Genomic DNA, 22,933 nt, shown 5'->3' with positions numbered 1-22,933 from the left:
ACTTCTTACTAGGCATGTCTCCAGAGGCTTGGGAAACAAAAGCAAAAATGAACTATTGGGATTTCATCAAGATAAAAAGCTTCTGCACAGCAAAGGAAACAATCAACAGAACTAAAAGGCCACGGAGGGAATGGGAGAAGATATTTGCAAATGACATATCGGGTAAAGGGTTAGTATCCAAAATGTATAACACCCCAAAATCAAATAATCCACATAAGAAATGGGCGGAAGACATGCATAGACACTTTCCCAACGAAAACATCCAGATGGCTAACAGACATATGAAAAGATGTTCAACGTCACTCATCATCAGGGATATACAAATCAAAACCGTAATGAGATACCACTTCACACCTGTCAGAATGGCTAAAATCAACAACTCAGGAAACAACAGACATTGGTGAGGATGCAGAGAAAGGGGGAACACTTTTGCCCTGTTGGTGGGAATGCAAACTGGCGTAGCCACTGTGGAAAACAGTTTGGAGATTCTTCAGAAAGTTAAAGTAGAACTACCCTATGACCCAGCAATTGCGCTACTAGATATTTATCCAAAGGATACAAAAATGCTGATTCTAGGGGACACATGCACCCCAGTGTTTATGGCAGCACTGTCAACAATACCCAAATTATGGCAAGAACCCAAATGTCCATCAACTGATGAATGGATAAAGAAGATGTGGTGTATATATATATACACACATACAAACATACACAATGCAACAACATGGATGGAACTAGAGTATATTATCGTAAGCGAAATAAGTCAGTCAGAGAAAGACAAATACATGATTTCACTCACATGTGGAATTTAAGAAACAAAACAGATGCACATAGGGGAAGGGAAGGAAGAATAAAATGAGATAAAAGCAGAGAAGGAGGCAAACTATAAGAGACTTTTAAATGCCAGGGCACCTGGGTGGCTCAGTCTGTTAAGTGTCTGACTCTTGGTTTCGGCTCAGGTCATGATCTCAGGGTCCCGGGATCGAGCCCTGCCTTGGGTCTGTGCTCAGTGCAGAGTCTGCTGGAGATTCTCTCTTCTTCTGCCTCTGTTCCTCCCCCTGCTCTCTCTTTCTCTCTCTCACTCTCACCCTCAAATAAATAAATAAAATATTTTTTAAAAAGAGACTCTTAATTAAGAGAACAAACTGAGGGTTGCTGGAATGAAGGTGGGGGGGATGGGCTAAATCAGTAATGGGCATTAAGGAGGGTACTTGTTGGGATGAGCACTGGGTGTTATATGTAAGTGATGAATCACTAAATTACCCCTGAAACCATGACTATAGTATATAGTTGTAGTATATAACTTGTGTGTGTATATATATATATATACACACACACACACACACACACACACATATATGTGTATATATATAAAATAAGGGAATATACATATATTCCCTTATTTTAAAATTTTTAACAGATATACATATATGTGTGTGTATATATGTATATGTATATATAATAAGGTAATAATAAATTTATATATATAAATAAATATATATATAATGAAATTTTTTTTAAAGCTTTTATTTATTTATTCGACAGAGAGAGAGACAGCCAGTGAGAGAGGGAACACAAGCAGGGGGAGTGGGAGAGGAAGAAGCAGGCTCATAGCGGAAGAGCCTGACGTGGGGCTCGATCCCAGAACTCCGGGATCACGCCCTGAGCCGAAGGCAGACGCTTAACTGCTGTGCCACCCAGGCGCCCCATATAATGAAATTTTTAACAACTCTGAATTCCTTTGTGTTAGGTATAGCTCTGGAAAAAGGATAGTTTTGGATTTCCTTCAATAGGCCATTTGAAAATGCTTTACTTTTACTAAGGGAATTCAGTGTACTTACATTAACTGATATGATCAATGTGTTTGATCATTTGTGCTCAGTTTTGTCACATAGTTAATAAGCTCTTAGAAATTATATATTTTTACATGAGACTGTGTGTTTCATTTGTTCTCTCTTTTTACTTAGTATTTAGGATGGTTGTTGTTTTGTTCCAGTGGTACTTTTGTACTAAACCATTGAGTACCCTACTTAATATCCTGGATATGGAATGAAGTCTAACTAATGAATAGAGAAATGGTCAAATGATATGAGGAGATAATTCACATAATAAGCAATATACATGCTCATTAAACCTAAAAAAACAGATCCCCAGTTACAATACATAAAGGAATGAAAATTAATATCTGGGCTACCATGCCGAGTTAAAAAGACAAGGTGCTGAAAAATCAGTAAAATGGAATAGTAGGGGCTAAAATATATGTAATGAACATATTTTGTAGAACCGCATTCCTGCCTCTAAAGATGTGTGTGACAGTGGAGTTGTGAATTACCCTTTGTGAGCTTGAACTTGCTCATCTTTAAAATGGGCATAATGATATTAAGCTTAGAGAGCTGTTATGAGAAATGAGCAAAGCTTTAGAAAGCATCTGATACATATTATTTCAGCAAATATGTATGATCTTTACTGTGTTCTTCTACTCACAAAAGACATGTGTTGAAAATAATGAACATCTCATAGAGATTTTTTGGATTGAGCAGAAGGAAAGAAAATGCATACATATTTACATGATGGGTAAGCTTAGGTGATATTTCTTTATAGGGCAAATTACCTGAAGATGGTGGAAATGATGACATGAAACCGCCTTTTTATTGTTTTCAACGTTTCTGAGCTTTTTACCTTCCATGTTAACAGTGGAATGGCACCTTCCTTTGAGCTTCAGAAAGGAGACAGTACAGAGTAACAGAGTATCAAGATGGGTCTGTTGTACAACAGACGGAAATCAAGAGGTCTGAGTCCCAAATACCACATTGGTTCCTCCTATAGTATCATGGGTGGTCACTTGCCCTGTGACATTTGTAGTGTATGTATCTAGATCATTCAGTCACGTGATTATAAAAAGTTTCTTAGTTTTCTAGCACAGATGGCTAACTGCTCAGCATGGCCATGATTTTGGCGGTGACCCTACAAGGACCAGCTCATCTCCAAGAACCCTAGGATATCACCCCGTGGATCTGTGCCCTGATAATAGGCTCCCTAGTGTCTCTTAATCAAAATTCCTTTTTAAAATTTAAATTCAAGTTATATACTATACTGTAGTTATGTACTATATATAGATACACAATACTATATACAAGTTATACAATATATATACTGTAGTCATGGACTTGCCAATAACAAGAAAGAAGGGGTTATAATCTTGGTATTTGAGAATTCAGAATTGAGATTAAAATGAGTGTAAAACAACAAAAAAGTCGTTTCTAATGATAACAGCTAAATATCACAAGGAAGATGTGCAATATTTATACTCATATGCACAATACACAGCAAAATATGTGTAGAGCAAAAGAGCAAAAGACTACAGTAGGTACAAGGGGAAACAAAAAGAAACACACTAATAATAGATGATTCTAACACACTTCTCTTTTTTTTTGTTTTTTTTTAAAGATTTTATTTATTTATTTATTTATTTATTTATTTATTTATTTGACAGAGAGAGAGAAAGCCAGCGAGAGAGAGGGAACACAAGCAGGGGGAGTGGGAAAGGAAGAAGCAGGCTCCCAGCAGAGCAGGGAGCCCAATGCGGGGCTCGATCCCAGAACCCTGGGATCACGCCCTGAGCTGAAGGCAGACGCTTAACGACTGAGCCACCCAGGCGCCCCTCTAACACACTTCCCTTAATGCAAAAATGGTCAAGTGGAGAAATATTTTGTCATTGTAGAGAAGAAATAAACATAATCCCAAGGGCAGATGTTATAGACAGAGATACTAAATGGAGATCCCTGTTAGACAAGACACTTTTCAGAAGAGCATGGAATATTCATGAGAATTGATTCTATTTGAGATCGTTAAACAAATCTTGGGCCCAAGTGGAAATACATATTGAAACTGCCAAATCTTGGGAGAATGATGATAATGAAAACACGACGTATCAGAATCAAGCTAAAGCAACTGTCAGAGGATTTTTGAAGTATTAAATACCAACATGACGAGTGCTGAGTGGGGAAAACGGGTGAAGGAGTCAAAAGGTACAAACTTCCAGTTATAAAATAAAGAAGTCATGGGAATGTAATGTTCAGCATGGTGACTATCGTTTGAGAGTTATTGATACTCTTTTACATATCTGAAAGTCACTAAGACAGTACATCTTAGAAGTTCTTCTCACAGAAATTAAACTTGTAACTATGTGGAGTGATGGCTATTAGCTAAACTTATTGTAGAAATCATATGGCTATATATACATATATCAAATCCACTATGTTGTACTCCTTGAACTTATACAATGTTGTATGTCAATTATACCTTGATCAAACTAAAGACAAATTAAATAATAAATACCTATATCAATAAAAATGAAAATAAATGATTAAACATTTAGTTCAGAAAGCATGATAAAGACCCACAATGTAAACTATAAGAATGAGATGGGAAAATAGTTAAAATGAAGGATGAGATAAATGGGTTAAGAAACAACATCCGTGTTAAAGCTCAGAGCAGTTGAGATGGAAAGGCAGCAAAAGTTGGCATTGTGGCTGATGCAGCAAATACTGCCCTGGGACGTGGAGGGAGGTTTCCTCTTGCCTTCCTCACAATGCTTCCTTGAGGGTAAAGATCAAGTGTGTGTGTGTGTGTGTGTGTGTGTGTGCACGTGCTTGCACATATTACACATATACACATTATATACACATGCATAAACATTATATATATGCACATTATATATATGAATGTATGTATGGACACACAATGCTAAATTAGCAAGTTGGAGGATGAGGACACCTGTTGTGTTTATGTGTATATGTGTTTGCATGTCTGTGTGTAATGAAAACATACAAAACAATACTATATTTTATTTAAAAGGAATAAGAGGGTATTTCTTCAAACTGCTTCCTGAAACACACGGAAAATCACTTCCTCAGAAGATGGCTTGGTGAGTACGTAATCAGAACAGGGTTATTATTCATTTTGAGAAATGTTCTCAAAAAGTGTCCTGAAGGTTTTTCCTCTGATTGATACAGGGATAGCCTCGCAAGGCAGCCACTTTTCTTGAGTACACATAGACAAATCTCCTCCGTCAAACAGAGAAAACATATGCACTGCAGTCCTTGATGTTTCTGACTGTCCCTATGCAGCACTGCTCATTGGAAAGCTTTGCTCAGTTCTGGGGTTCATTAGTAGGAAGCCCACCTGCTTGTGGCAAATCTAAGCCCCATTCTCCAACATCACCTTTATAAGAAATAGAGTCAATGCATTCTCCTTCTTTTGTCCTACTTTTTAGTTGGCCTAGAGCCCAGATGTGGAGGAGAGTGGTTTTTTTTTTGGGCGGGGGACTCTTAAAGGTCAAAACATTTTGGAGCAAGACCATAGGAAGAGTGTGGGAGCCAGCAAGACATAGAAAAGTGGAGAGGAGCTGTGAACATATTTTTAGACCTACCTCTGAAGGCAGAGGAAAACATGTGCTTCATCAGGGCAGCTTGCTAAAAGAGTTTTGAAGAGAGGGGCCTGTGCAACCCATTTGTCCCTCCAACCTCACTGATCAGATAAGTGATTCTCTAGGTAGAGAAGCAAGTGTGTAGAGCAATTAGATGTGTTTGGTTGTGCATTTCCCAAACCTGGAAGAAAATATTGGGAATGGAGGGTAAGAATTCTCTAGGAAAAACAATCACATGGTTTAATTGGCTAGATTTCTGCTTACTGACTATAATAGTTTAGGCCTACCTCACCGATATAACTCTGAGACTTCTTAAGTGATAATTTTCTGTGTATGTATCTAGATGATTTAATCACACGATTATAGGCAGTTTCTTAGTTTTCTGCCACAGGTGGCTAGCTGGTTAACATCGCCTTGATTATCCATGTTGATCCTCCATGGGATGGCTCATCTCCCAGAACCCTATGATACTTCCTTGGGGCTCTGTGTACTGGTAATAGTCCCCTACTGTCTCCTTAAGACAAACAAGATTCCTGAGAACAGAGAAATTCTTTGTTCCATCAACCAAGGCTGAATTTTTCCCATTGCCTGGGGTCCCAGTCTAGTGCCTCCAATTACTGTGCTTTTTCATGTGTGCCTAAAGAACTAAGATGTTTTCTTTTCAGGGAAATAGGCGGTGGTGGATGAGTGTGTGGAGGCTTCTCTGGTGTGGGGGATCAGCCTAGGCTCCCGGTTGCCATAGAATCCTGATGTCTCTTATGAAAAACAGCATGGTACCAGCACAAAAACAGACACACAGAACAAGAGAACAGAATAGAGAGCCCAGAAGTGGACCCTCCACTCTATGGCCGACTAATCTTCAACAAAGCAGGGAAGAATATCCAATAGAAAAAAGGCTCCTCAATAAATGGTGTCGGGAAAATTGGACAGTCACATGCAGAGGAACGAATCTGGACCATTCTCTTACACCATACACAAAGATAAACTCGAAATGGTGGAAAGACCTCAATGTGAGACAGGAATCCATCAAGATCCTAGAGGAGAACACAGGCAGTAACCTCTTTGACCTCGGCCACAGCAACTTCTTGCAAGACACATCCTAAAGGCAAGGGAAACAAAAGAGAAAATGAACTGTTGAGACTTCATCAAGATAAAAAGCATTTGCACGGCAAAGGATACAGTCAACAAAACTAAAAGGCAACCTACAGAATGGGAGAAGGTATTTGCAAATGACATAACAGATAAAGGGCTGGTATGCAAGATCTATAAAGAACTTATCAAACTCAACACCCAAAAAACAAGTAGTCTAGTCAAGAAATGTGCAGAAGACATTATCAGACACTTCTCCAAAGAAGACATACATATGGCTAACAGACACATGAAAAAATGCTCCACGTCACTCGCCACCAGGGAAATACAAATCAAAAGCACAACGAGATACCACCTTATGCCAGTTAGAATGGCCAAAATTAACAAGACAGGAAACAACAAATGTTGGTGAGGTTGTGGAAAGAGGGGGACCCTCTTACACTGTTGGTGGGAATGCAAGTTGATACAGCCACTCTGGAAAACAGTACAGAGGCTCCTCAAGACATTAAAAATAGAGCTACACTATGACCCAGCAATTGCACTACTGGGTATTTACCCCAAAGATACAGAGGTAGTGAAAAGAAAGAGTCCATGCACCCCCAATGTTCATAACAGCAATGTCCACAATAGCCAAACTTTGGAAGGAGCCGACATGCCCTTCAACAGATGAATGGATAAAGAAGGTGTGGTTCATATAGACAATGGAATATTACTCAGCCATCAGAAGGTGAATACCTACCATTTACATCAATGCGGATGGAACTAAAGGGTATTATGTTAAGTGAAATAAGTCAATCAGGGAAAGACAATTATCATATGGTTTCACTCATATGTGGAACATAAGCAATAGCGTGGAGGACCATAGGCAAAGGGAGGGAAAACTGAAGGGGAAGAAATCAGAGAGGGAGACAAACCGTGAGAGACTCTTGACGCCGGGAAACAAACTGAGGGTTGCAGAAAGGGAGGTGTGTGGGGGGATGGGGTAACTAGGTGGTGGGCATTAAGGAGGACACATGATGTGATAAGCACTGGGTGTTATACACAACTAATGAATCATTGAACACTACACCAAACACTAATGATGTAGTGTACGTTGGCTAATTGAATTTTTTAAAAAAAGAAAAAGGAGGAGGGGAGGAATACTGACGTCAAGATGGCGGTTGTGAGGACATTCAATAGAGATGCACTTGCCATGGTGGGGATTGCAGGGGCGCAGTTCAGTTGTCTGGATCTTAGCTGAGGGCGTGGGTACCATGGTGCGGGGAGACGAAGGGATCCAGATCTGAGTTGCCTCTTTTCCACTTTGGGGCTCAATACCCAGTCTCATAGGTAAGGCCATTGGGGTCCTGCCTGTCCACAGTGAATGTGCGGCCTGCTCCGGGAGTCTCCTGGAACTACTTTTTTCTAAAAGCAGTGGCACTGGACGTAAGACAGGTCACAACTCTGTGCCCTCGCTTCCCCCTCTGCAAAATGGGGATGAGAATGCTTCACCTAGGGGATCACTGAGAACAGTCCGTGATATACAGGAGCAAGCCCGTGGCCCTGTGGTTACTGCGGGATCATGAAATCCTGTATGCATTCAGGTCACTTCTATTACATTTCCCTAATGACTAATGATGTTCGGCATCTCTTCATGTGACTATTTGATATTTGTATATCTCTTTTGGTGTAGTATCTTTTCAAATTGTTGCCCACTCATTTATTGGAGTGTCTGTTTCCTTCTTATTGTTCTGAGATTTTTTTTTATCCTGGATACAAGTCCTTTATCAGATATATGATTTGCAAATATTTTCTCCCAGTCAGTGGCTTGTCTTTTAATTTTATCAACCATCATAGGGAAGGGAAGGAAATCTGAAGCGGGAGAAATCAGGGAGGGAGATGAACCTTGAGAAACAATGGACCCCAGGAAACAAACGGAGGGTTTCAGAGGGGAGGGGAGTGGGGTGATGCTATAACAGGGTGATTCATTTTTATTTGACTTTTGGGTATGGTGCAATACAAGTTGATATTTGTGTATATGGAGACCCACTTGTCACAGGACCCTTTGTCGAAAAGGCTGTTTTTTTCTTTATCGAATTGCCCTTGCAGCTTTGTCAAAATTCAGTTGTCTATACGTGTTTGGGTCTACTTGTGGACTCTTCATGTCCTTCCTTTGATATATATTTCTACTTTCATCCCAAAGCCACATTGTCTTGATTACTGTGAATTCGTAATTAGTTATGAGGTAAAATCGAGCTTATCTTCCAACTTTATTCTATTTCAAATTTTTTTTCATAGTGTAGGCCCTTCCCATTTTTACATGCATTTTCACATGACTTTAGAATAAGACTGAATTTCTTTTTAAGTATATATGCTAGGATTTTTATTGGTATTTCATTTCATCTATAGATCAGTCTGGGAGAATAGAAATTTTAACAATACTGAGTTTTCTGAACCCTGAAGAAGATGTGTCTCTCCATTTATTGCGGACTTGTTCAATTTCTCTCAGCAATGTTTTGCAGTGTTCAGTGTATAGACCTTGTACATCTGTAGACATGGATATGTTACATAGATTACTTGTATGTAGGTATGTATGTATTTTTAAATTTTATTTAAATTCCAGGTAACGTACGGTGTAATATTCATTTCACGTGTACAATACAGTGATTCAACACTTCCATACATCACCCAGTGTTCATCACAAGTGCATTCCTTAATCCCCATCACCGATTTCACCCGTTCCCCTACCCACCTCCCCTCTGGTAATCACCAGGGTGTTCTCCATAGTTAAGAGTCTGTTTCTTGGTTTGCCTCTCTCTCTTTTTTTCCTCTGTATTCATTTGCTTTGTTTCTTAAATTCCCCATGTGAGTGAAATCGTGTGGTATTTGTCTTTCTCTGACTAACCGATATTGCTTAGCATAATACTCTCTAGCTCCATCCATGTCATTGCAAATGGCAAGATTTCATTCTTTCTTCTGGCTGAGTAATATTCCATTATACATACACCACATCTTCTTTATCCATTCATCAGTCAATGGGCAATGGGGTTGTTTCCATAATTTGGCTTCTATCCATAAAGCTTCTATAAACATTAATGTGCATGTATCCCTTTGAATTAGTATTTCTGCATTCTTTGGGTAAATTCTCAGTAGTGCAATTGCTGGATTGTAGGGTTAGCTCTATTTTTAACATTTGGAGAATCTCCATACCGTTTTCCAGAGTCTCTGCACCAGCTTCCATTCCCATCAGCAGTGCAGGAAAGTTACCCTTTCTCCACATCTTTGCCAACATCTGTTTTTTCTTGTTTATTGACTTTAGCCCTTCTGACAGTGTGAGGTGATATCTCATTGTAGTTTTTAAAAATTATTATTTAAATTCAATTAGCCAACATATAGTAAGTACATCATTAGTTTCAGATGTAGAGTTCAGTTATTCATCACCTGCATATAACACCCAGTGCTCATCACATCCCCCGCCCTCCTTAACGCCCATCACCCAATTACCCCATCTCCCCACCCACCTCCCCTCCAGCAACTCTCAGTTTGTTTCCTATCTTTAAGATTGTAGTTTTGATTTGTATTTTCCTGATGATGAGTGATGTTGAGCATCTTTTCATGTGTCTATAGTCATCCGTATTAGCATTTAGCTGTGATTGGCAATGTACTGAATATAGGGATTGATATGGGCCTCACAAAATTCTGAAGGCAGAAAAGCAGTCACTAGTACGAAATAGGGTGGATTCTTGGGTGGTAAGAAAAAGAGGGAGAGAGCATGTAAGAGTGTGTGTGAGTGTGTGTGTGTGTGTGTGTGTGTGTGTGTTGGTGAAGATGTGAAGAATATTTCTTGTGAGGAACATGTGAGGTGAATTACTCTGTGTTACATCAGTCCTCCTCATTTCCGAGCACATGTTAGGAGACAAGGCAGGATGGTTGCTATTTGTTTTCTCTCAGCTTTCCTGGGCAGCATGGTTACCATGGTGACTCGGTGACTGCTGTAAGATTTGGTGCAGAATGAAAATCCATTTATGATTCTTGCCTGAATCACTCAACTCTGACAGCTTTTAAGTGTCCCTTTTATAATTTTGTCACTTTTTCAAGACTTATAAATTGTCATTCAAATGTCAGTCAGTGGTTGTCCCTTCTCCCCTATCAATTATGTACTTATTCATGTGTTTATTTCATGGGTCTGACTCATGGATTCCTACTTTAATCAAAAGATTACCATGTGACATAGTAATTATATATATTTTGATGCCCACATGGTCACACAGCTTTGCTTCCTTCATTCCATCAATGAAATAAATGCCTCTGACATGAACATGCTAGCATGACTACTAGAGAGAATACTTGGATATGGAACAGCAAGCAGGGATGAACCCACATTTCCATAATGTGAGAGTGTGGGAATGTCACTGCTGTGTGCAAGAGGGGCTGTGGAATGCCTCTGGGGGAGAAGCACAGTGTCATTGTATGGATTCTAGTGCCTGAGCAGGGACATGCGATCACATGCTGATCCCTTTCCCCTGCATTTCATGTGCTTTCCCCTCTCACTTTCCTCTCTACTCCACATGCTGTCTGATCCCCTAACTCTCCTTCTAGTGGAATGTCAGAGAGAATGTGGACTCTGAGTCCCTAAAACAGGAGCTGATAGAGAAGAACCAAGAATGATGTCCGGTGTTGTATACAACTTCCTGGAACAAGAGTGAAGAGATCGGGATCCCACCATCGGGACATTTCAGGTAAGTCACTACTCTTTTTGCAGTGTCTTCTGTACAACAGGATAACAATACACAATTTTCCAACCACCCAGGAATATTGTGGATTTTAAGTGTGATTCCTGTGGGAAAGCAATCTGTGGTCATGGGTGGGAAGGAAGGACCAGTGTCCTTTTGAGTAAATATAAGAACAGAGACTCCACACATACCACAGTACTCTGCGCGGTAGGCGTTACGTTAATGGAACACAAACATCAAGATGCTGAATTTACGATTTTTCCAAGTTGAACCCTTCAGTGTCTTATTTTGGTGTCAATTTCTCCGGCAGCACAGCCTTAAATATCTGTGATTATTCCCAGGGCATCAAAGAGGGAACGATTCTTTCTCTTCAGTCATACTTACTCAGTGTTTGATATGGGAGGTACTGTGGTACTTTCCTAAGGTTCACATGACTAAGAACCACAAATTGTGGATTAAACAGGAGAAGTTTGTTGTCTCACAGTCCTAGAAGCTAGAAGCCTGAAATCAAGGTGTCGCCAGGGCCATGCTCCCTCAGAATCTTTTTGGTGTGTCTATCCCACTTCTTCCCAGCTTCCGGTGGTTTGCTGGCCGTTTGTGCATTTCTTGGCTTGCATCTGTGTGACCGCAGCCCTTGCCTTCATCGTCACAGGGTGTTTTCCTCTTCTGTCTTCACATGCCTGTCTTCTTATGAGGACACCAGACAGATGGGTTTAGGGACACGTCCTACTCCAATAGGACCTCATCATAACTAATTACATCTGGAGCGACCATAGTTCCAAAGAAGGTTACGTTTGAGGTGCTGAGAGTTCAGACTTCCATGTCTTGTTTGGCATGATGCAATTCAACCTGTATCAGCCCCTGAACTAGTTGCTGGGGCTGCAACACAGTGAGCAAGACAAGGCAGTGTCCCTGGGGCTTTGTTTCTAGCTTGGGAAAACTGTCTATAGGCTAAGCAAATCAATAACAGGACAATTGTATGTGGATATGAATGTTTTATTCTTTTTTATTTTTGTTTATTTTTTGAATTTCTGGATATGAGTGCTTTAACGATAATAAATGAATCCATTGAGTAGGAAATGATGGGGACGGGGATTATCGATGAGGTTGTCAGTCCAGCACTTTTTCAGGAAGGGACAATTTGAGCTGAGTCCTGACGGCCAAGAGGAGACCAAGCCTGGGCTGCCTTTTTGTTTGTGTTGTGTGTGGCACCAGTCATTCCAGACGCAGATGACAAGTTCTAGTGGAGGGAACAAGATGACAGTGTGCAGACAGTGGAAGGTGAGGTTCAAGGGCAGACAGGAGCCGCGTCATTTGGATCATGGAAGGAGACTGCAGTTGGTTTTGTTTGTTTACTGCATGGAAGTGCCATGATCTGATTCACATGCTCAGAGGTGACTCTAGCTGTTGTGTGGAAAATGGACTGAGCAGGTACATGATGACTGTGGGGGTGACCATTAGATGCATCTTGTGGAAATCCAGGAGAACGACCGACATGGATTGGCCCAGCATTGGAGCAGCCTGCAAGGGACACAGCTGGCTCAGCATAGGGTTTGTTGGAGGTCAGATATGTGGGACCTGCAGTAGCTGTGGGTGGGGATGTGTGACCATGAGGCAGGATCCTTGATGGGCCCTCAGCATTTTATTCAGCCACATGCAGAAATGGTGGTGCTGTTTTCTATGATGGGTTCTTCAAAGAACTTTTGAGTCATTCTCATGATTACTAGGTATCCGACAATGGTTATAGTGAAAATTGCTGATTTAAAACATGCATCAGTTGATGACTAGGATTCAGTTGTAAGACTATTAAGCTCTATTAAAGGCACATGAAAACCTTTTGTAGAACTATCAAAAGTGTAAGAATATAAACTTGCATATATTTACAAAAACTTCTAGCATTTATTGAGCTGTTACTGTGTGGCCTTGCACTGTGCCCAGTGTGTTTATATATGAACTCAATGAATTTTCAAATGATAACCCCTGAGACAGGGCTGATTGTTTTCCCTATTTTTGCATGAGGAATACTGAGGCACAGAGAAGTTTTTTCACTCTTTAAGGGTTCAGAGAGAGCCTGCTCTTCCAAACTGCAGTACAATTTTGAAAATGATGTGATTCCTGATCAATCATCCTTGTAATCACCAAAAGATGGGGGTATATAGAATATTTTTTTGAAGTATAGTGAACATACGATGTTATATTAGTTTTTGGTTTACAACATATTGTCAACAATTCTATACATTACTTGATACTTACCAAGATAAGTGTAGTGACCATTTGTCACCAAACATTATTACAGGATTATTAACTATATCTCAGATGCTCTATTTTTCTCTCCATTATTTATTTATTTTATACCTTAAAGTTGATGCAAGATGTAAATCGGATTGCTTTCTTAATTTTTCTTTCTGCTACTTCATTTTTAGTGTATAGAGATGCAATAGATTTCTGTGTATTAATTTTGTATCCTTCAAATGAATGAATTCACCTATCAGTTTGAATAGTTTTTTGATGGAGTCTTTTGGGACTTCTATACATAGTATCGTGCTGTCTGCGAATAGTGACAGTCTTACTTCTTCCTTACCAATTTGTATTACTTTTATTTCTTTTTCTTGTCTTAATGCCATGGCTAGGACTTCCAGTAGTATGTTGAATAAAAGCGGTGAGAGTAGACATCCTTGTCTTGATGCTGATCTTAGAGGAAAGGCTTTCAGTGTTTTATCATTGAGTATAACATTAGAAACTTTTCCAGCTAGGACCAAAACTCCAGAAGCAATGAGGGAAAGAGTGATATATTGAACATTAAAAAAAAATATGTGGCAAAAACAAAAAACTTAAACTGAAAAAGTAGAAATTGTACTATTTTAGGCCTGCTTCCCTGAAACAACTCTGAGGCTTCTTAAATGACATTTTTATGTATCTAGATCATTTAGTCACATGCTTATAAACAGTCTTTAGTTTTCTGCCACAGATGGCTGACAGCTTAGCAGGATCTTGATTTTACACGTTCACCCTCTCTAAGAGATAGCTCCTCTCTAAGAACCCAAGATACCTCTCTGGGGCTCTGTGTAGAGATTATGATTCCCTATTGTCTGTTTAAAGTAAGCCAAGTTCCTGATGACAGGGACATTCTTTGTTCCATCAACCTGGACTGATTTCCACCCATTTCCCTAGTCTCAGTCTATAGGGTTTAACTACAGTGCTTTCTTATGTGGTAGCCTGAAGAGCAAAGGTGTTTGGCTTTTGGCAAAAGGCCAGGGGTTGGATGGCTGTGAGGAGTCATTTCTGGTATGGGGAACTGCCTGAGTATGGCACTTGCCACAGAAACTTGACATCAGGGTTCTCCAGAGGAACAGAACCAATGGGATGTTGATATATTGAGGGGCATTTATTATAGTAAATTGACTTCTGAGACTGTGGGAGCCTAGCAGAATCTGATGAAGAAGCCCGTGAGCAGGCTGACGACTCAGAAAAGAGTTACAGTTGGAGACTGAAGGCAGTTTGCTAGGGAACCAGGAGTTACTGATACTGTAGATGAATTCAGAGGCAGTCTCTTGGGAGAAGGAGTCTGCAAAGAGCAGCCTATATTACTGGCATCTCGAAAGACATCAGAATGTTAGCTGTCTGTTCAAGCTTTGCCTTCTTCATTCTGTCAACGTGCTGCCTCTGACATGAACACCACAGCATGGCTACCAGACAGAACACTGGGACATGAAGGAGCAAGCAGGCATGAGCACACATTTCCATGATGTGAGAGCTTCAGTGTCACTGCTGTGCGCAGGAGGGGGCTGTGGGATGGAGCTGGGGAAGGCGCAGAGCCTCACTGCACAGCTTCCAGTGACCTGAGTGGGGACAGGCAAGCACATGCTTACCGCTTTCCCCTGCCTTTCATGTTCTCCCTTCCTCTCCCTTTCCTCTCTATTCCATCTGCTATCTGGCACCCTGGATCTCCCTTCTAGTGGACCATGAGAGAAGCACGTGGACTCTGAGCCCCAGAAACAGGAACTGAAAGAGAAGAACCAGGTGTGATGTTCACTCTGCTAGATAATTTGCTGGCTCAAGAGTAGAGATCAGGGTCACATCATTGGGACACTTTAGTTAAGTCACTACCCTTCCTCCAGTGTCTTCATTACAACACGATAACAACACCCAATGCTCGAACTATCCAGGAATATCGTGGACTTTAAGTGTGATCCCATGAAAGGAAGGAATTTATGGTGGAAGGTAGGAGGGAAGGACCAGAGCCCTTTTGAGTAATGAAATTAACAGAGATTCCCCACATACCACAGAACACTACATGGTAGGCATTAAATTAATGGTACACAAAAGTCAGATGTGGAGGTTAGGAGTTCACTAAGTGTGGTCCATGGACCACCTCATCAAAATCAGTAGGAGGTGCTTGTTGAAACAGTGGGTACATGAGCCCATCCTAGGTCCGCTGTATCCAAAACCGGGAAGTGGGGCACGAGCTCTCTACATTTGTGTAATTTCTCCTGGTTTTCGTGGTATTCATCCAAGGTAGAGAGTCACTGCTGTGTGTGTGCAACAAGGTGTTCTTAAAATTTCTCATGTTTTAATTTCTTATTTTGTAACTCCTCTTTAAGTGTCTATGCCTTTTCCCAGTGGATCAAAAAGGGAATAATTCTTTCTCTTCAGCCATTCTTATTCAGTGATTGATACGGGAGGCACTGCAGTGGTTTCCTAAGGCTCCTATGACTAAGTACCCAAACCTGGGTGGTTTAAAGCATAGAAGTTGATTATCTCCCGGTTCTGGAAGCTAGAAGCCGGAAATCAAGGTGTTTCCAGGGCCATGCTCCCTCAGAATCCTTTTGGTGTCTTTATCCATCCTTCTTCTTAGCTTCTGCTGGTTTGCTAACAATGTGTGCATTTCTTGGCTTGTAGCTGTAGGACTTCTGTCTCTATCTTCATAGTCACCCGGTGTTGCCCGGGCTCTATCTTCATGTGGCTGTACTCTTAAAAGGACGCCAGTCACATTGGTTTAGGGACACACTCTACTCCAGTGTGACCTCCTCTTAACTAATTACTTCTGCAAACAACCATAGCTCCAAATAAGGTTACATTGAGGTACTGGGGGTTAAGACTTTAACGTATCTTTTTCAGATTATGCAATTAGATCCGTAATAGCCACTGAACTGGTCACTGTGGATGCAACACAGTGAACAAAGGAAGACATTGTCCTTGCTGCTTTGTTTCAGCTTGGGAAAACAGGCAATAAGCAGGTAAACAAATCAAAAAGGAGAATTCTATGTGGGAATGAGTGCCTTAAAACAATAAACAGATGCATTGAGTAGGAAATGATGGGGACAGGGATGATTACAGATGGGTTTGTCAGTCAGATTCTCTCAGGAATTGCCTTTTGAGTTGAGTCCTGAACAAGAAGAGGAAACCAGACCTGGGTTGGCTTTTTGGTTTGCTATGTGAATGGCATCAGTCATTCCAGAAGCACACGATGACCTCAAGTGGCTGGAATCTCGCAAAGAAAGTGCAGACAGTAGGAGGTGAGATCAAAGGTCAGACCTGAACCACATCGTTTGCATGTAAGGAGTTGGAGTCATTATGGTCATTATGACGGTGGAGGTTTAGAGTGTAGGGGTGACATAATCGGATTCATGTGCTTACAAGGTGACGTTCTCTTCTAAGCTCAGTATCATATAATTGCAAATTTGCAAAGGAGGCAACTGAGTGACCCTGAGGGGGAGCAAAAGTGTCAAACTCACACCATTTTTAAGTGGAGAACTGGGGTATAGACCTAGTCTGTCTAGGCTGTGCAGATGCTGGATTTCCAGGACTCAGAGTCAAGCTTTGACTAAAAATGTTTGGAATGGAGTCCATTTGAGGTCAAACCTCACTGCCCCATGTGTTGGGTACTAACATCCATCTCGCTGCCTGTGGCCATTTCCAGTTGTCCCGTCTACTTATCAAGGGAAGGAAGAGGTGGATTCAGATGTGGAACTGGAGTGACACTGCCTGGCACCCAATAGACATCTAATTCACATTTAATAAGTAAATGAATGTGGATGGAGGCATAAGTAGGGAATGAAATTATGTGTATGTCATTCGTTTTATACACGTATTAGTTTTTCAAAGAGCATTGGGATCACACAACAGACACTGTTTCATAATTAAGTTGGAAGAAAAATCTTTGTTCTGTATCTAAAATTGTCTTTCCACCGTTTGTTTCTGTGTCTAACATTATGTCTTTTTTTTTTCTGGGAAAAAAATAACCTGTAGAAAATGAAAAAGATGCCTCTGTGTAGATGTGTGTGACCCTGTCTTTGGTCATCTGTAAAATGGGCAGGTTGATACTTACCTCACAGAGATGTTGTGAGGAGAAATGAGCAAGCCAATTGAAAGGACCCAACATGTAACAGTGTAAAGTTTCTGCAAAGACATGTATGGTCTCGCCTGTGTTCTACCCCCAATAATAGAGATGATTTCACCATGAAGAACTCCTAGACACCATTGGGCTTTAATGCAGCAGGAAAGGACATGTATACATGATTATGTGCTGGGGTAGGTGTGGTGCCATTTCTTTGTAGATGAATTACTTGATTATGGTGAGGAAGGGGGAGCACATCATCCTTTTATTACTTATGGTTTTTTGCGTGTATGTGTACAACATAATGTGATCTTTTTATACATATTGTGAAATGATCAGCAGAATAATTCTAGTTAATATCCATCAGTTGAAATGCTTACATTTTTTGTGTGTGATGAGTACTTTAAAGATCCATTCTCTTAGCAACTTTCAAATATGCAATACAGTACTGTTAACCAGAGTTGCCATGCTGTGTATTACATGACCATGCTTATGAATTTAGAGGAATTTATATATTTTCATTTGCTTTATAGGAAGTTTCTGCCTTTTGACCCCCTTTACCAATTTGTCCCGCCCCCCACCCCTGCTTCAGGCAACCAGAAATGTGTTCTCTATATCCATGAGCTTGTTTTCTTTCTTTGTTGGTTTGTAGTGGTTTTTGTTTTGTTTTGTTTTTAGATTCCACATGTAAATGAGATCATATGGTAATATTTTTCCCCTATCTGACTTAATAATTTAGTGTAATGCTTTTATTCCATCCATGTTATCACAAATGGCAAAGTTGTTCTTTTTTATGACTGAATAGTATTCCATTGTGTGGGTGTGTATAAAATTATATATGTGGCATTATATGTATGCCACATTATCTTATTCTAATCACCCATCAATGGACACAGGTTCTTTCCATACCTGGTTGTTGTAAATACTGCTGCAGCGTTCATGGGTGTGCATATATCTTTTCCATTTAGTGTTTTCATTTTCACCAATTAGCCAGACATGGGATCATTAGGTCATATGTTAGCTCTAATTTTAATTTTTTTGAGGGCTCCCCATAATGTTTTCCATACTTTTTGGAACAATTTACATTCCCATTAACAGTACACTAGTGTCCATTTTTCTTGATGTCCTCACCAACATTTGTTATCTTGTTTTTATGATAATTCCCAATGTAACGTGTGAGGTGATATGTGTGAGGTGACTGGGATTTTGGTTTGTAGTTCCATGATGCTTAATCGTATTGATGCATATTTTCACATTCTAGGAGAGACTGTGTATTTATTGCAAGTACATGTTAAAGAACAAGTCCTCGTCAAGTGGAACCATTCATTGCTTTCAGGCAATGGCAGATTTCTCTAAGATGGGGCTCAAGGGCTATTACACTAAGCTTGTAGCTGCTGACAGAATGAACTTCCACCTGTGAAACCTCTTCTCCCATCATGAAATCAAAGTAGCTTCTCTACATTCAGGCTAGTTTGTGAGCCTTACTGGAGCTATTATATTACATGATATTCTTCATACCAGTGAACCCACCTGATCCAGGGTTCATATCCCACCAGGGATGTGAAGTGTTGGGCTCTCCTGAGAACTGCTGCTGTTGAGTCTGGAGTAGAAGCATCAGCAGCCATCAGGACTCAGATCCTCAGAACCTGTGTCCTTCAGACACATGAAGGAGGGTCAGCCACCAACATGAGCTCAGCCACCAGCATGAAAAGCTGCACAGGGAGAGACAGATCCAGCACTCACTATGCTTTCCGGGAGTAACTACACACTTGGCCCCATGCCAGGCACTAGTTTAGTGACATGCCACTGATGCAATTGGGTCCTGATCATAACCACCACATGTTACAATAGACTTCTCACCAGGACCTTTTTCTTTTCCTTTCCTCCTTTACCCTCTAATGACAAAACTGAAGAGGAGTAAGAAGTGACCTGGATTCATGTCAGCATTCATGATCCCACAGTAGCCACAGGGCCATGGGCTTGCTCCTGTGTGTCATTGCCTGTTCTCAGCGATCCTGTGGGTGAAGCATTCTCATCCCCATTTGGCAGACGAGAAAGCTGGGGCTCAGAGTCCTTACCCATCTCCCCTCCTGCACCCCTCCCTGCATTTAAAGGAAAGCAGCTCTAGGACACCCTTGAAACAGGACCCACACTCACTGGAGTTGGCAGGAACCCACGACTATCTTTCAGACATCCAGGGCACTGAGCCCCAAAGGGGGCAGGAGGAGACTTGGTTCTGAGTCCCTTTGTTTCCCCACTTCCCAGGACAGATCAGCACCCTCCTCCAGGATCCATACCCTCAGTTGAGTCTCAAGCACTTGAAGTACTTGCTCTTCTTACCAAGCAGTGATTGTGTCTATTACAATGTCATCATGATCCTCACAATGACCTCAGGTCTCCTTGGTGACCCTTAGGTCAGTTCCGCACACCCACAATGCCTTCCATCTTGAAGCCATCAGTTCCAGAGTCCTGAGAAACTGCATCCTCTTTGCCACTGAGCACCATGGTTCATCAGCTTCCTGAAGAGCTCTGCTTTGAGACATAAAATTCTGTGACTTCCCAGCACATCTTAGACACTTCCTACATCCATCCTTCTATCCATTCACCCATTTATCTAATTTACAGGCATTAAGACCAAACTCTACCATTTGGTTATGTTGAGGGCTTCTCCAGAATGGAAGCAAGGATGCCCAGACTGGATAGGGTAGTGTTGTCAATTTAGACATTAAATCTAAGAAAAGATGACTCCTTCCCATTAGGATTTCAACCTGATGCAGTCTCTTAGAATTAATGATTTTAAAATTTGCTTGAATCCTTGGGACCCTGTCTACATCTCTAGTTATAGTCCCCTTTACATATATTCTCATCTTTGCACCAAAATTCTAAGAAAGATTTTCAATACTCTATTCATATTTCCCTGCACCTGCCCTCCAACTCAGTCTTCATCCCTCATGTAACCAGGCCATGGTCTCCCTTGCTTCCATAGGAATTACCCTGGCCAAGTCAACTATCATCTGTCTCGCATGTAGAGAACAAGAATGTTGAAAAGACTGTGCAAATGAAGACAAAGTATTTTCCCACAGGGAGAGGATCTGCTTCCTCCAGGACAGACTACAATTGCTTGAGTAAAACAGGGATTGTATTTCAATGCAGTCAGTTACCTAAAAGTTAGAGTTGTAAAATACTTTCCATAGAGTCAGGGTCAGGTAACTGTGTGTCCACCAGCAATTGCCCTCTCTCCCTTTTTACATAGATATGTGAACTCTCTTATCCACAGTAACTGGGAAATGAGGTCTTTTCTTCACCTGAGTATCCAGATACAGTGCAGCATTCATTGATTTACCAATGGATTTGATATATTCTGAACCCCAGATCAAGACTTCACATTATTTAACCTACCCTTGATGATCCAAAAGACACTTCAGAGTTCAGCAGGGTCTCAAGGTCACTGGTTTTTGATGGACAATATTAAGTGATATAGAGGGTTGGCTAAGCTGTCCTGGCTCTGAAAGTGTTTCCTTGAATATGGTTTTCACACACTTGCTCTGTATGTCATTCTGTAGGCATAAAACAAACAACACGGGGAACTTCTCTTTGCCGATCCACAGCTGCTACATTTTTGGCAGTGAAAATGTATGATTTGTGTAAAAGAGTTACAAAAACACTAACAAAAGATTAAAGGTAAAATGCAGCACATTTGGATCTCAAGAAAACATGGATTTACTGAGGTAGAAATCAGGATGACCGCTCATAGAATGATGTGTAATTGACAATGCTTTTTGAACAGACTACGTTTTTGCAAAGTTTTGTGTATTATCATTAGCCTCGGTTTTCCCTCTTTCTCTGATTTTCATTACTAGAATCAATAATTGGAAAATCCAAAACATATCGATAATAACTATTTCTAGGTAAGTCACCCAGTATACACTTCTCATATCTCTTCTAGTTTCAGACACAAAGGGAATCTCATCTCAGAGAAGAACAATCCTTGCTGCACACCCACCAGCTCATGCATTAGCCTTTTTATGCTGAGAGGCTCCAGCTCTCATGAAAGTTACAAGGTTAAGTGATCCTCTGATTTTTGACATAGCTAGTTCCTTGTGGGTCTTCAAAAAATATAGGTCTGCAATTCCTTCTTAAATCTGCCTTCCCAGTGGAGGTCTTTGGCCATGAGCACCTCCTTGACTTCATCGAGTGTCACTGGTGATCTGTGATTTCCAGAGCTTCCCACTCTCTCTTGAAAGCTTTGTTGGTGTCTGCAGGCATGGCCATTGGTGACTGCAGTCATCTGCTCCTGCATCATTCCTGATGGGCCTGTGGCAATATCTTGGACCCAATCAGAGTAATTGCTCTAAAGCCCAAAGACACAGGGGAGGTACCAGGATGGAAACCTGATTCAGGACACACCTGAGTAGCTGGATTCTTTGTTGTAGCCTAGGTTTAAAATAAATGGTCAGTGGAAACAGGACCTTGTTTGTGACAGAGCCTCAAAATGTCACATGGAACCATTCACCAATAATCATAGCAAGGACATTTGTTATATTGCCTTTCATCATGTCCGTGAGTATAGTGGGATGAGTCAGAGGAGTAGGCACTATTTTCCTTTCAGTTTGTTTTTTGAATCTATTCTTACGTTGTTGAAGTAATGTTTTCTCTTGTTACCTAGGGATAAAGTCATTGTACCTGTTATTTTGTTGTATTGTTGAGAATGGGAACTCATTGGGAAATAGGATCTTTACAGATGTAATCAGGTTAAGCAAGATGAGGTTATTAGGGAGGGCCCTCACCCAATATGATTTATGGCATTCTAAGAAGGTCAAAATGCCATTGAAGACAGGGACGTGCAGGGAGAACCTGTGATGACAGAGACAGAGACAGGAGTGATGTTGCTGCAAGCAAGGAACATCAGGGTTTGATGGTCAGCTCCAGGGGCCAGGAAGTGCCAAGGAGGATTCTCCCTAGTGTCTTAATATGCAAAGCCCTACTGACACCTTGATTTCAGACTTGTATCATCCAAAACTCAATTTCCGTTGTCTTAAGCTACTAGTTCATTGTATATTAAAACAGCAGTCCGTGGAAACTAATACACTATCTTAGTTTTGTTTCTTTCCTTGGTGTATTTGTTGGTTTGCTTTGATGAAAAATAAGGCTATTTTTCACTCTTATGTGGAATATAAGAAACAGTGCAGAGAGGATCATAGGGGAAGGGAGGGAAAACTGCATAGGAAGAAATCAGAGAAGGAGACCAACCATGAGAGACTGTGGACTCCAGGAAACAAACTGAGGGTACTGGAGGGGAAGGGAGGTGGATGGGGTAACTGGGTGATGGACATTAAGGAGGGGAGGTGATGTGATGAGCACTGGGTG

At 40.9% G+C, this 22,933-nt stretch overlaps 1 pseudogene; it reads right to left on the bottom strand.

Moving 5' to 3' along the window:
* Positions 1-21,674: 21,674 nt before the first annotated feature.
* Positions 21,675-22,244, bottom strand: LOC113248110 (ER membrane protein complex subunit 3-like; annotated as a pseudogene).
* Positions 22,245-22,933: the final 689 nt, after the last annotated feature.

The sequence above is a fragment of the Ursus arctos genome, chromosome X (genome assembly GCF_023065955.2).
Source record: "Ursus arctos isolate Adak ecotype North America chromosome X, UrsArc2.0, whole genome shotgun sequence".
NCBI classification, from domain to species: domain Eukaryota; kingdom Metazoa; phylum Chordata; class Mammalia; order Carnivora; family Ursidae; genus Ursus; species Ursus arctos.
The sequence above is the reverse complement of the archived record's forward strand: the minus strand, read 5'-3'. Positions and strand labels throughout refer to the sequence as shown.